Source organism: Pelophylax lessonae (assembly GCF_965119305.1).
Source record: "Pelophylax lessonae genome assembly, chromosome: 6".
Classification (NCBI taxonomy): domain Eukaryota; kingdom Metazoa; phylum Chordata; class Amphibia; order Anura; family Ranidae; genus Pelophylax; species Pelophylax lessonae.
In genome coordinates, this window is record NC_138773.1 from 249,260,666 (window position 1) to 249,274,440 (window position 13,775).

Consider the following 13,775-nt stretch of genomic DNA (forward strand, 5'->3'; position numbering starts at 1 on the left):
ACATGTGAGGTATCGTCGCGATCGTTAGAGCAAGAGCAATAATTTGAGCCCTAGACCTCCTCTGTAACTCTAAGATAGCAACCTGTAGAAATTTTTAAAATGTCGCCTATGGGGATTTTTAAGTACCAAAGTTTGTCACCATTCTGTGAGCGTGCGCAATTTTGAAGCATGACATGTTGGGTATCTATTTACTCGGCGTAACATTATCTTTCACATTATGGAAAACAATTGGGCTAACTTTACTGTTTTCTTATTTTTTCATTAAAAAAAGTGATTTTTTTCCCAAAAAAAATGCGTTTGGAAGACCGCTGCGCAAATACGGTGTGATAAAAAATATTGCAATAATCTCCATTTTATTCTCTAGGGTCTCTGCTAAAAAAAAATATATAATGTTTTGGGGTTCTAAGTAGTTTTCTAGCAAAAACAACTGATTTTAGCTTGTAAACACCAAATGTCAAAAATAGGCCTAGGCAAGTGGCTAGGATGCATGATGATGCTCCTTGGATGTTTAGGCCCCTCTATATGGCTAGGCTGTGAAAAAGTCTCACACATGTGGTATTGCCATACTCAGGAGGAGTGGCAGAATGTATTTTGTGGTGTCATTTTTGCTATGTACATGCTATGTGTTAGGAATATTCTATAAATTTACAACTTTGTGTAAAAAAAATTTTTTTTCATTTTTTTTCCACATTTTCCAAAAACTTGTGGAAAAAAATGACATGTTCAAAGGACCCATAATGCCTCATAGAATATACGTTGGAGTGTTTGCTTTCCAAAATGGGGTCATTTTGTGGACTTTTCCATTGTATTGGTGCTCTAGGGCCTTGAAAAATGTGATAGGTAGTAAGAAAGTTTTATGTGTATTTATGCTCCTAAAACGCCTTATGGTGCTACTTGGACGTGGAGTCTCTTTTTGTGGCCAGGCTGTGTAAAAGTCTCACACATGTGGTATCACCATACTCAGAAGGAGTAGCAGAATGAATTTTGGGGTTTCATTTTTGCTGTGTACATGCTATGTGTTAGAAATAGCTTATAAATTGACAACGTTTTGGGAAAAAAAAAGAAAAAAAAATGTTTTCTTCATTTTCCCAAGAATTGTGGGAAAAAATTATAACTTCAAAAAACTCACCATGCCTCTTACTAAATACCTTGGACTGTCTACTTTACAAAAAGGGGTCATTTGGGGGGTATTTGTACTGTCCTGACATTTCAGGGCCTCAAGAAAGGAGATAGGCCATCAGTACATCTGGTGTGATAAATTTTCAGTAATTGGTACCATAGCTTCTAGACTCAATAACTTTCACACAGACTAAATAATATACACTAATTTGGGTTAATTTTACCAGAGATATGTAGCAGTATAAATTTTGGCCCAAATGTATGAAGAAAAATTAATTTTTTGCAAAATTTTATAATAGAAACTAAAAAAAAGTGTTTTTTTTGCAAAATTTTTGCTATTTTTTTGCTTATATCATGAAAAAAAAAACCCCAGTTGTGATCAAATACCACCAAAAGAAAGCTCTATTTGTGTGAAAAAAATGATAAAAATTTTGTTTGGTTACAGTGTAGCATGACTGAGCAATTGTCATTCAAAGTGTGAGAGTGCTGAAAGCTGAAAATTGGTCTGGGCAGGAAGGGGGTCTAACTGCTCTGTATGGAAGCGGTTAACACAGAACTCTGAGAAAACAGTTAAAATATATTTATTTGTTTTACTTATTTATTACAGGTACTTATATAGTGCCATCAATTTACGCAGCACTTTACACATAAATATTGTACATTCACATCAGTCCTTGCCCTCAAGGAGCTTACAATATAAGGTACCTAACTTACATTCATATACTAGGGCTAATTTAGACAGGAGCCAATTAATCTACAATTAATCTGTTTTTGGAGTGTGGGAGGAAACTGGAGCACCTGGAGGAAACCCAGGCAGGCACGGGGAGTACGTACAAACGCCATGCAGATGGTTGGAATTCAAACCAACAACCTTAGTGCTGATATATATATGGATATATATCTATATATGTATGTATATATATATATATATATATATATATACAGTATCTCACAAAAATGAAAATAACATTTTTGTACATATTTTATTATAGCTCTATATATTCATGTGACAACACTGAATAGATAACACTTTGCTACAATGTAAAGTAGTGAGTGTACAGCTTGTATAACAGTGTAAATTTGCTGTCCCCTCCAAATAACTCAACACACATCCAGTAATGTCTAGACTGGTGGAAACATAAGTGAGTACACCCCTAAGTGATCATGTCCAAATTGGGCCCAATCAGCAATTTTTCCCTCCCTGGTGTCATGTGACTCTTTAGTGTTACAAGGTCTCAGGTGTGAATGGGGAGCAGGTGTGTTAAATTTGGTGTTATCGCTCTCACTCTCTCATACAGGTCACTGGAAGTTCAGCATAGCACCTCATGGCAAAGAACTCTCTGAGGATCTGAAAAAAAGAATTGTTGCTCTACATATAGATGGCCTAGGCTATAGGAAGATTGCCAAGACCCTGAAACTGAGCTGCAGCATGGTGGCCAAAACCGCACAGCCGTTTAACAAGACAGGTTCCACTCAGAACAGGCCTTGCCATGGTTGACCAAAGAAGTTGAGTGCATGTGCTCAGCGTCATATCCAGAAGTTTTCTTTGGGAAAAAGGTGTATGAGTGCTGCCAGCATTGCTGCAGAGGTTGAAGTGGTGGGGGATCAGCCTGTCAGTGATCAGACCATATGCTGCACACTGCATAAAATTGGTCTGCATGGCTGTTGTCCCATAAGGAAGCCTCTTCTGAAGATGATGCACAGGATAGTCTGCAAACAGTTTGCTGAAGACAAGCAGACTAAGGACATGGATTACTGGGACCATGTCCTGTGGTCTGATGAGACCAAGATAAACTTATTTGGTTCAGATAGTGTCAGTGGCGTACGTAGAGCATTTGGCACCCGGGGCGGATCCTATATCTGGCACCCCCATTCCCAACTTAAAATGTAAAAACACCCACAAAAATTTGTAATGCTTTCAAGAATATTTATTGCACACATTTCACAGCTCCCCATCACAGTGCCCCTTGCAGTCTGCCCCCCGTCTCTCTAATCACAGTTCCCCCTTTTGCACTTTCTGCCTCACCTGCACAGTCCTACCTTTGGTATTAACAGATAGCTAATACTTTTAGCAATGTGTTTAAGTTTGAGTAAGAGATAGGAGACATGCTAAAGGAGATGGTCAGAGACTGCGTACATAGTACAGGAGATGGTCAGAGACTGCAAACATGATACAAGAGATGGTGAGAGACTACAGACCTGATACAAGAGATGGTCAGAGACTGGGGACATGATACAAGAGATGGTCAGAGACTACGGACCTGATACAAGAGATGGTCAGAGGCTGGGGACATGATACAAGAGATGGTCAGAGACTGCAGACGTGATATAAGAGATGGTCAGAGACTGCAGACGTGATACAGTAGATGGTCAGAGACTGAGGACATGATAAAGGAGATGGTCAGAGACTGAGGACATGATACAGGAGATGGACAGAGACTGAGGACATGATAAAGGAGATGGTCAGAGACTGAAGACATGATACAGGAGATGGTCAAAGACTGAGGACATGATACAGGAGATGGTCAGAGACTGAGGACATGATACAGGAGATGGTCAGAGACTGAGGACATGACAAGGAGATGGTCAGAGACTGAGGACATGATACAGGAGATGGTCAGAGACTGAGGACATGACAAGGAGATGGTCAGAGACTGAGGACATGATACAAGAGATGATCAGAGACCGAGGACATGGTACAAGAGAGGATCAGAGTATCACGTACCTGGTGCTAGAGGCCAATGGAGAGAGAGGGCTTCCCTTGCGGCTAAGTTCCAGACCCCCCTGAGGATGAGAACAGGAGAGGTCAGGCCCAAAGTAGCACGGGTCGCCTGCTGGATTGTGTGCAGGAGGATCCAGAGTACAGCTGGAGTGCTGGAGTGGAATCAGCAGACAGGTGGCGCCCGTGAGGTGTTTGCAGGACTTGGATAATGCTGAGACTGGAACGTGGTCGGGTGGATAGCCAAGATCAGGAGCCAGGTGGATATCAGAGCAAGCGTGGTCAGGTGGATAGCCGAGATCAGGAGCCAGGTGGATATCAGAGCAAGCGTGGTCAGGTGGATAGCCGAGGTCAAACACAGGAAGCAATCAGGAGACAGGTCAAGGACAAGCCGGGTTGGTAACAGGAGACAGGAACTGGAATATCACAGGGATAACACACTGGAGGAGCTGAAGATCAACCAGCAACTAAAATCACTGGCAGGTTTCCTTAAATAGGCCCAGGTAAATTGCTGGTAGTGCTGCTGGGTCCTAAATTCCTTCTCCTGCCAAAGTGCTGATAGCGCTGCTGGGTCCTAGAGCCCTTCTCCTGGTGTTTGTGCCCTGACAGTGCCCCCCCCTGACGGGCAGCCTCCGGATGCCTATTTGAGAAATTTTCTCTGGGTATTTGTCCTTAAACTCTTGGAGGAGTCTGGGGGCATGTACATTGGCTTTGGGTTCCCATGAGCTTTCTTCGGGTGGATACCCTTTCCATTTAATCAAGAATTGGGTTTGTCTCCCTCTCTTCCTGCAGTCCAGGATTGCTTCCACCTCGAATTCTGTGTCCTCACCAATCGTCACTGGCGGTGGAGGTGGCTCCACTCTCCCTGGAAATGGATCTGGAACAGTTGGTTTAAGCAAGGAGGTGTGAAAAACCGGATGGATCCTATATGAGTCAGGCAAAGATAGTTCGTAAGCCACTGGGTTAATTTCCCGTTTGATCTGAAAAGGCCCAATATACCTTGGCCCTAGCTTCCGTGAAGGGCAGGCCAATTTCAGGTTGGCAGTAGACAGCCACACTTTGTCCCCAACCTTGAAGGAAGGATTTCCCCTCCGTTTCCGATCAAAGTGTTTTTTGTAATCCACTTGGGCTTTCTGTATGGACTCCCGGAGGACCTGATAATTGTTTTGAATGAAAACAAGTCTGTCCTGCAAGGTAGGTACAGAAGTTTCAGGCATAATTTCAGGCAGGGCAGCAGGGTGGAATCCATAATTAGCCCAGAATGGGGACTGATTTGTAGCTGAATGGACAGAGTTATTATAGGCAAATTCCGCCAGCGGAAGCAGGGATGCCCAGTCATCTTGGGAAAAAGCTGAAAAGCATCGGAGGTATTGCTCGAGGGTTTGGTTAGTACGCTCCGTTTGCCCATTACTTTGGGGATGGTAGGCAGAAGATAAGCAGAGTTCCACTTCCAAGGCTTTACAAAGGGCTCTCCAAAACCTAGAGGTGAATTGCACCCCCCGATCCGAAACAATGTTCTTTGGTAGTCCATGAAGTCTTAAGATCTCCTTGATAAACATGTGAGCGGTTTCCGCTGCAGAGGGAGTACCAATCATTGGTATGAAGTGGGCCATTTTTGATAATCGGTCTACCACAACAAGGATGGTCGTGAATCTTTCAGAGGGAGGAAGATCAACAATAAAATCCATAGAAATCATTTCCCAGGGGCGATTAGGGATAGGCAAGGGTCTTAATAACCCCCAGGCTTTGACTTTGTCACTTTTGCTACGTAGACATATGGTGCATGACTTGACGTAGGATCTACAGTCCCGACTGAGGTTAGGCCACCAAAAGGACCGCTGAATGAGCTCGTTAGTTTTACGGGCCCCAAAGTGCCCTGCAAGTCGGTGGTCGTGGAATGCCCTGAGAACCAGAGACCTAGCTTCTTGAGGTACAAAGATTTTGTCCTGGTGCCAAAGTAATCCACCCTGCCTCCTTAACGAGTCATGTTCGGATTCGGGGCACGATACAGAAGCTTGTTCAATGGATGCCTTTAGGTTAGGTTGAATCAGCAAAAAATTTTGGGCAGATAAGATAGTGCTTGGAGGAGCACATTCAGCAGATTCGGGGAACATCCTGGACAGGGCATCGGCTTTCCCATTTTTGGAACCTGGGCGGTATGTCAAGTGGAAATTAAATCTCGAAAAGAATAAGGCCCACCTGGCTTGTCGAGGTCTTAGGCGTTTTGCAGATCTTAAATATTCCAAATTTTTGTGATCTGTGAAGATCATAATTGGATGGTTAGCGCCCTCCAGGAGGTACCTCCATTCTTCGAGAGCGACTTTAATTGCCAGGAGTTCTCTGTCACCCACGTCATAGTTTTTTTCGGCCTGATTCAGCTTTCTGGAGCAATAGGTTACTGGGTGGAGCAGGGCCTTTGGGCCCTGACGCTGCGAGAGCACGGCTCCCGTAGCTACTTCGGATGCGTCCACCTCAAGGACAAAGGGAAGAGCTGGGTCAGGGTGTTGCAACACTGGAGCAGAGGTGAAGAGAGCCTTCAGTTTTTCGAAAGCCGCTTGAGAATCTTGGTTCCAGGAGAAGCGTGAGTGCAGGCGAGTGAGCTGGGTGATCGGGGCAATAATAGTTGAGAAATTCCGAATAAATTTCCTATAAAAATTAGCGAAGCCCACAAACCTCTGGACCCCTTTCTTGTCAGAAGGTGCAGGCCACTCCAAGATTGCTGATACCTTCTGAGGATCCATGGAAATCCCTTTTGTGGAGATTATGAGTCCTAAGAACTGGATAGATTGTTTCTCGAACTCACACTTTTCTGCTTTAGCATATAAGCCATGGGTTCTTAAGGTCTTTAACACTTTTCTGACGTGCTCTCGATGGAGTTCAAGCGAGGCTGAGAAAATTAGTATGTCGTCCAGATAGACGATTAAGAACAGGTCAAGGTATTCTCTGAAAATATCATTCACAAAATGTTGGAATGTGGCGGGGGCATTACATAGCCCGAAGGGCATCACAAGGTACTCAAAGTGACCAAAGCGTGTTCGGAAGGCGGTCTTCCACTCATCACCTTCCCTAATACGAACCAGGTTATAGGCCCCCCGCAAGTCCAACTTCGTGAAAACCTGGGCTGTTCGGAATCTTTGGAATAACTCCGGGACGAGAGGGAGTGGGTATCTGTTCTTGATAGTAATTTTATTAAGGTCCCTATAGTCAATGCATGGTCTGAGAGAACGATCCTTCTTCTCGACGAAGAAAATGCCAGCTCCAGCAGGTGACGATGAAGGGCGGATGAATCCTTTGGCAAGGTTTTCATCTATATATTGTCGGAGGGCCTCCAGCTCCACTTCGGATAACGGAAAGATGCGCCCAAAGGGGACTTCTGCTCCAGGTAGCAACTCAATTGGGCAGTCGTAGGACCGATGTGGGGGCAAGGCATCGGCACCTTTTTTGTCAAACACATCAAGGAAGTCAAGGTAGGCTGAAGGAACAGCATGACAGGGATCCGGTGTAGGTTGAACGGAGAGACACACTGAAGAGTTGACAGGCGTGGGGACGCCACAGTGTTGCTGACAATAGGAAGATGAGAAGATGATTTCTCCCTTGGGCCAGTCAATTTGCGGGTTGTGGGCCCGTAGCCAGGGTATCCCTAGGATGGCTGGGAAAATAGGAGACCTGATGACATCAAAGCGGAGGAATTCCCGATGGCCTGCTTCTGTTGTGGCAAGGACAGGGATAGTCTCCTGAGTGACTGGTCCAGAGCTAGGAGCAGTGCCATCTGCTAAATGTACATCAAGTCTTTGTTCCTTCAGTTTCAGGGGTATGCGCAAGTTCTTGGCTAGGTTGATATCCAGGAAGCAACTACAGGCTCCAGAGTCAATGATCGCCTGCAGCTTTACTTCCTTTCCATCCACCTGCAGAGAGATGGGGAGAATTAAATGAGTGGATATAGTCCCAGACAACTGAAGGTAAGAGGGGCGTGGAAGGCTGGACTTCCTTGGGCGAACAGGACAACTGCGAAGGAAGTGGCCCGAAGTCCCACAGTAGAGACACAAGTTATCCTGTCTTCTGCGTGCTCTCTCTTCAGGGGTTAAAGCAGGGCGGAGTAGGCCAGTTCGCATGGGTTCCCCATCGGACATATTCATGGACTGGGGAATAGAGGCTGGGAGTGTTGGTCCTGGGACCTTTGGCATTATCCATGTGGGTCGAAGGGTCTGAGTGCGTTCGGACCTTCGCTCCCGCAGCCGTCGGTCTAGTTGGATAGAGACTTGGATGAGACTTTCTAGTGAGGCGGGAGCCTCAATCCTAGCCAACTCGTCCTTGAGAGACTCAGATAAGCCTTGCCGGAACTGGTATTTTAGGGCGTCATCATTCCACCCAGTATCAGCTGACCACTTGCGAAATTTCACAATGTAATCCTCCACAGGTCGTCTGCCTTGTACAAGAGCATGAAGGGCCGACTCTGCGGTGGCCGTCCGTTGTGGATCATCATATAAGGTAGCCATAGCTTCAAAGAAGGTGAAAACTGAATCCAGGACTGAGTTCTTTTGCTCAATGAGATTATGAGCCCAGGACTGTGGCTCATCAGATAAGAGTGAAATGATGAAACCCACCTTGACAGTCTCAAGAGAAAAAGTCCTTGGTTGCAGGGCAAAGTAAAGGTCACAAGCATTTTTGAAAGCTCTAAATTTCCGTCGGTCACCTGAAAAGCGATCGGGAGTGGGAACTCTGGGCTCCGGAGGGGGTAAACCCATAGCAGGTGCGGCTGTAGCAGAACAACTGAGAGGGTGAAGGCGTCCTTCCAGCTGAAAGTAGCCATCTTGTAAGCTCTGGACTGTTTGTGTAAGAACTGTAATCTGCTGACATAGGGCCTCTAATGCGGAAGCACCTCTCTCGGCCTCAGACATCTTGGCTGGTTGATACTATCACGTACCTGGTGCTAGAGGCCAATGGAGAGAGAGGGCTTCCCTTGCGGCTAAGTTCCAGACCCCCCTGAGGATGAGAACAGGAGAGGTCAGGCCCAAAGTAGCACGGGTCGCCTGCTGGATTGTGTGCAGGAGGATCCAGAGTACAGCTGGAGTGCTGGAGTGGAATCAGCAGACAGGTGGCGCCCGTGAGGTGTTTGCAGGACTTGGATAATGCTGAGACTGGAACGTGGTCGGGTGGATAGCCAAGATCAGGAGCCAGGTGGATATCAGAGCAAGCGTGGTCAGGTGGATAGCCGAGATCAGGAGCCAGGTGGATATCAGAGCAAGCGTGGTCAGGTGGATAGCCGAGGTCAAACACAGGAAGCAATCAGGAGACAGGTCAAGGACAAGCCGGGTTGGTAACAGGAGACAGGAACTGGAATATCACAGGGATAACACACTGGAGGAGCTGAAGATCAACCAGCAACTAAAATCACTGGCAGGTTTCCTTAAATAGGCCCAGGTAAATTGCTGGTAGTGCTGCTGGGTCCTAAATTCCTTCTCCTGCCAAAGTGCTGATAGCGCTGCTGGGTCCTAGAGCCCTTCTCCTGGTGTTTGTGCCCTGACACAGAGACTGAGGACATGATACAGTAGATGGTCAGAGACTGCAGACGTGATACAGTAGATGGTCAGAGACTGCAGACGTGATACAAGAAATGGTCAGAGACTGCAAACGTGATACAAAAGATGGTCAGAGACTGCAGATGTGATACAAGAGATGGTCAGAGACTGCAGACATGATACAAGAGATGGTCAGAGACTGCAGACGTGATACAAGAGATGGTCAGAGACTGCAGACGTGATACAAGAGATGGTCAGAGACTGCAGACATGATACAAGAGATGGTAAGAGACTGCAGACATGATACAAGAGATGGTCAGAGACTGCAGACATGATATAAGAGATGGTCAGCGATTGCAGAAATGATAAAAGAGATGGTCAGAGAATGCAGACATAGTACAGGAGATGGTCAGAGACTGCAGACATGATACAAGGGATGGTCAAGAGACTGCGGATGTGATACAAGAGAAGGTCAGAGACTGCAGACATGATAGAAGATAGAAGAACACTAGGGGGGCTGGAGAGCACAGGGAAAGCAGAGAGCACTGGAGGAGCTAAAGGGCAAGGGGGGGGGGCCCGGAGAGGAGCAGGGGGGTTGGAAGGCGCAGGGTGTGGAGAGCACTGGGGGGGGGGGCAGGCAGGGAAAACCAGGGGTATGGAGAGCATGGGGGGAGGGAACTGGAGAGCACTGGGGGGAACTGGAAATCACTTAGGGGGGAGCCAGAGAGCATAGGGTTAGGTGAAAAGCACTGTAGGGAGCTGAAGAGCACCGGGGGGTGCTAAAGAGCACGGGAGGGGGGGCTACAGAGCACTGGGGGGTTAAAGAGCACTGGGGGGGTTAAGAGCACTGGGGGGACTAAGAGCAGTGGGGGTTAAGAGCACTGGGGGGTTGCCTACAGTCAAGCATGGTGGTGGGAGTGTCATGGTCTGGGGCTGCATAAGTGCTGAAGGCACTGGAGAGCTACAGTTCAATGGGGAACCATGAATGCCAACATGTACTATGACATACTGAAGCAGAGCATGATCCCCTCCCTTTGGACTCTGGGCTGCAGGGCAGTATTCCAACATGATAACAACCCCAAACACCACTCAAGACGACCACTGCTTTGCTAAAGATGCTGAGGGTAAAGGTGATGGACTGGCCAAGCATGTCTTCAGACCTAAACCCTATTGAGCATGTGTGGGGCATCCTCAAATGGAAGGTGGAGGAGCGCAAGGTCTCTAACATCCACCAGCTCCATGATATCATCATGAAGGAGTGGAAGAGGACTCCAGTGGCAACCTGTGAAGCTCTGGTGAACTCCATGCCCAAGAGGGTTAAGGCAGTACTGGAAAATAATGGTGGCCACACAAAATATTGACACTTTGGGGCCAATTTGGACATTTTCACTTAGGGGTATACTCACTTTTCTTGCCAGCAGTTTAGACATTAATGGCTGTGTGTTGAGTTATTTTGAGGGGACAGCTAATTTACACCGTTATATAAGCTGTACACTCACTACTTTACATCGTAGCAAAGTATAATTTCTCCAATGTTGTCACATGAAAAGATATAATAAAATATTTACAAAAATGGGAGGGGTGTACTCACTTTTGTGAGGTACTTTCACACATGTCCGTTCCACCGACAGACTCAGTTTTTCTCAGCGGTGATTGATCCGCCGATCCCCACTTAGCAGGTGGATGACAGCTCCGTCTCCGCTCTGTGTGCAGAGATGGAGGTGTCAGATCCCTGCTGTCCTCTATGGGGGAATCGGATGAGAACGGACAGGCGGATCCGATCTGCCAGACAGATGGAAAATAGGGTTTCCATCCGTCTGGATTTGAGGGACAGGATCGGATCGGATGTCAGCGGACATGTCTCCGCTGACATCTGCTGCCCCATAGAGATGCATGAGGCATCCGTTCAGATCCGCCTGCAAAACTGATAGACGGATCTGAACGGACTGTATGTGAGAAAGGGGCCCTAGGCAGAAGTAGTGCAGCTGAATGGGAGAATTATTCCAACTCTGCTACTTTGGCTTCAAGTTTAAAATTCCCTTTTCAATTTCCTGTAATTCTCTCTTTATTGAGTAGTCTCTATAGTCTGATGATAAGTAGGCGGAGGTTCATTATGTGGAGTGGGCGGAGCTTCATTGAAGTGGGTGTGGGGAAGTAATTGATAGCTGTGCTGCAAAGTGTCCCTGGAATTGTTTTTCAAATGTTGGCAACTATGGAAAGGGTGGGAGGCACTGCAGGGGTATTTTTTATTAATTTGTTCTTTAAACGGATTATTTAGCCAAAACTTTATTTTGCAATCTTAGATTGCAAGGGTAAGGGTTGGGTGTATTAAAATAATCCTATTCATGATCCATAAGCTAGCAGAAAAAATCCAGTATAAAAAATGTTCCATCTAGTGCATATTTAGGCACGTTGATGCATGTATTTAAGCACAATAATCTGCGTAAAGCATAGGTTTTTAGTTTGATTTAGTAGCTAGAACATTCAATTGTTTTGGCCACTAGACTGCAATTACATGCTCATATATGTAAATTATGCCAGGACACATCTTTCTGAATGCAATTTTGGGGCATTTTTTTGCCCATAAACGCCCATAAGCGCTGCTCTAAAATACAGATATAAATGCCACAATGTGCATGGGGAACATTGGCTAATATAGAGCTGCAGTCTGAGGCATAAAAAAGAAAATTGCTTCTAAAAGCAGCCTTCTTTCTGCCAATGTGCACAAAGCCTTAGAAGCACAGTCAGGCTTTTATTGTTGTCTATTTCCCCTTTGAGGAGATCTATCTTCTTTGTGTCCTGGTGACCCTTGTCATTGGATTAGAAAGCGATAGAAAATCCAAATTTTTACAGTTGCCATCGAAACAAGCGGTGACAGAAAATCTTTCAAAGGAGACATCTGACCAGTGACAACTGTCTAAGGCTGGCCATACACTATACAATTTTCTTGTTCAACTTTCCTTTAGATTTACCAAAACCATGTAATATAGGGTCAAACCTAAACACTTTCAATTTGTATGCAGTCAGGCAGGCCCTTGCACTACATAGTTTAAGGTAAATCTAAAGGAAATTGAATAAGAAAATTGTATAGTGTATGGCCAGCCTAAGGCTTCATGTACACTAGCAGCTCCTGGCAGTTCCTAAACTTTAGTTTGGAGCTTTGTCATTTTTTTTGCCAAAGCTCCTAAGCTCAACTCCTTTAAACAGGAAGTAAAGCCTGTAGGTTTTTTTTTTCTTACATGGAAAGTGAAGGCATAATGTGCTAGTATGTATCGCATACTAGTACATTATGTGACACTTACCTCCAAACGAAGCCCTCGTCGTCCCCGCTAGAGGCCGCATCCATCTTCGCCCATCTTCATTCCGGGTCTACTGGCCAGAGTCGTAAAAAGTCACTCCCGCGCATGCGCGTGGGAGCCGCATGATGTCACTCCTGTGCATATGCGTGGGAGCCGCCGGTCACAGCACAAGGCTCTGAAGAAACAGCACGGACAGCCGTTCCTCCAGAGTGCATGCGCCGATTACATCATTGGCGTAGTATACAGTAAATTTCTCCTATAAGTACAAACATTACAGGGGGTTTACAACCTATTTAAGGCCTGTGGGGTGATTTACTAAGACTGGAGAGTTCAAAATCTGGTGTATCTCTGCATGGCAGCCAATAGGCTTCGAACTTGTTCAATTCAGCTTTGACAAAAAAACTAGAAGCTGATTGGTTTTTATGCAAAACTCTACAGCTTTAGTAAACCAACCCCTATGTGCCCATGTACACCTAGGTTTCTAGTAGAGTTTAGAAGCTGCCACGTTTAGGTGAGGTTAAACCTCCCTTTCCTGAACATGGAAGAATCACATTCAGAATAGGATTGACCACTGGAAAATGTAAATCGCCGGAAAATCGTGGTAAAACTTGTTTTGTGTTTTTGACGTCTTTTGTGTTTTCCCACGGCCGCGATTGGAAGCTGCCAGTGTACATTAGCCTAAGAGGGAATTTTCCTGAACTTTTGCCAGACTTTTTTATACTTTCTGTTATGAGATTGGAATAGGAAGTAAAATCTCTCCAACTAAGCACAGAGAGCAAAAAAGAAGTTGAAAGGGTCTTTAACCAATTATTCACTATTCAATAAGAAAAAAAAAACGTTTGGCCTGACAATACATTTTAACTGCTTTGCAATATGACAGTGACAATGAAAGATGAAGGTATGTCTTCATAACACACAGTGGCACATTATTTCCAATAGCAAAAAAATTCAGGCATTTTCTCTATAGTAATATTATTTAGGTTGCTTGCTTTAGGTAACAGTCTGTTATGAAGCCCTGGAATGCTCTACTGGATGCTAAATAATTTGAGGTGGGTCTCCTAGAGCAATTCTTCAGTCTTTAGCTTGGGTAAACAAAAATCCACCAACTTATTAAAGCCT

The 13,775-nt window shown here is 45.4% G+C and overlaps 1 protein-coding gene across 1 annotated transcript in view; it reads left to right on the forward strand.

Annotated features, from left to right (window-relative positions):
* Positions 1–13,775, forward strand: part of LOC309558730 (dynein axonemal heavy chain 11-like) — a gene marked incomplete at both ends in the record, with an annotated part of 1,130,439 nt that overhangs the window by 595,975 nt on the left and 520,689 nt on the right. The gene's annotated exons all lie outside the window — the stretch shown is intronic.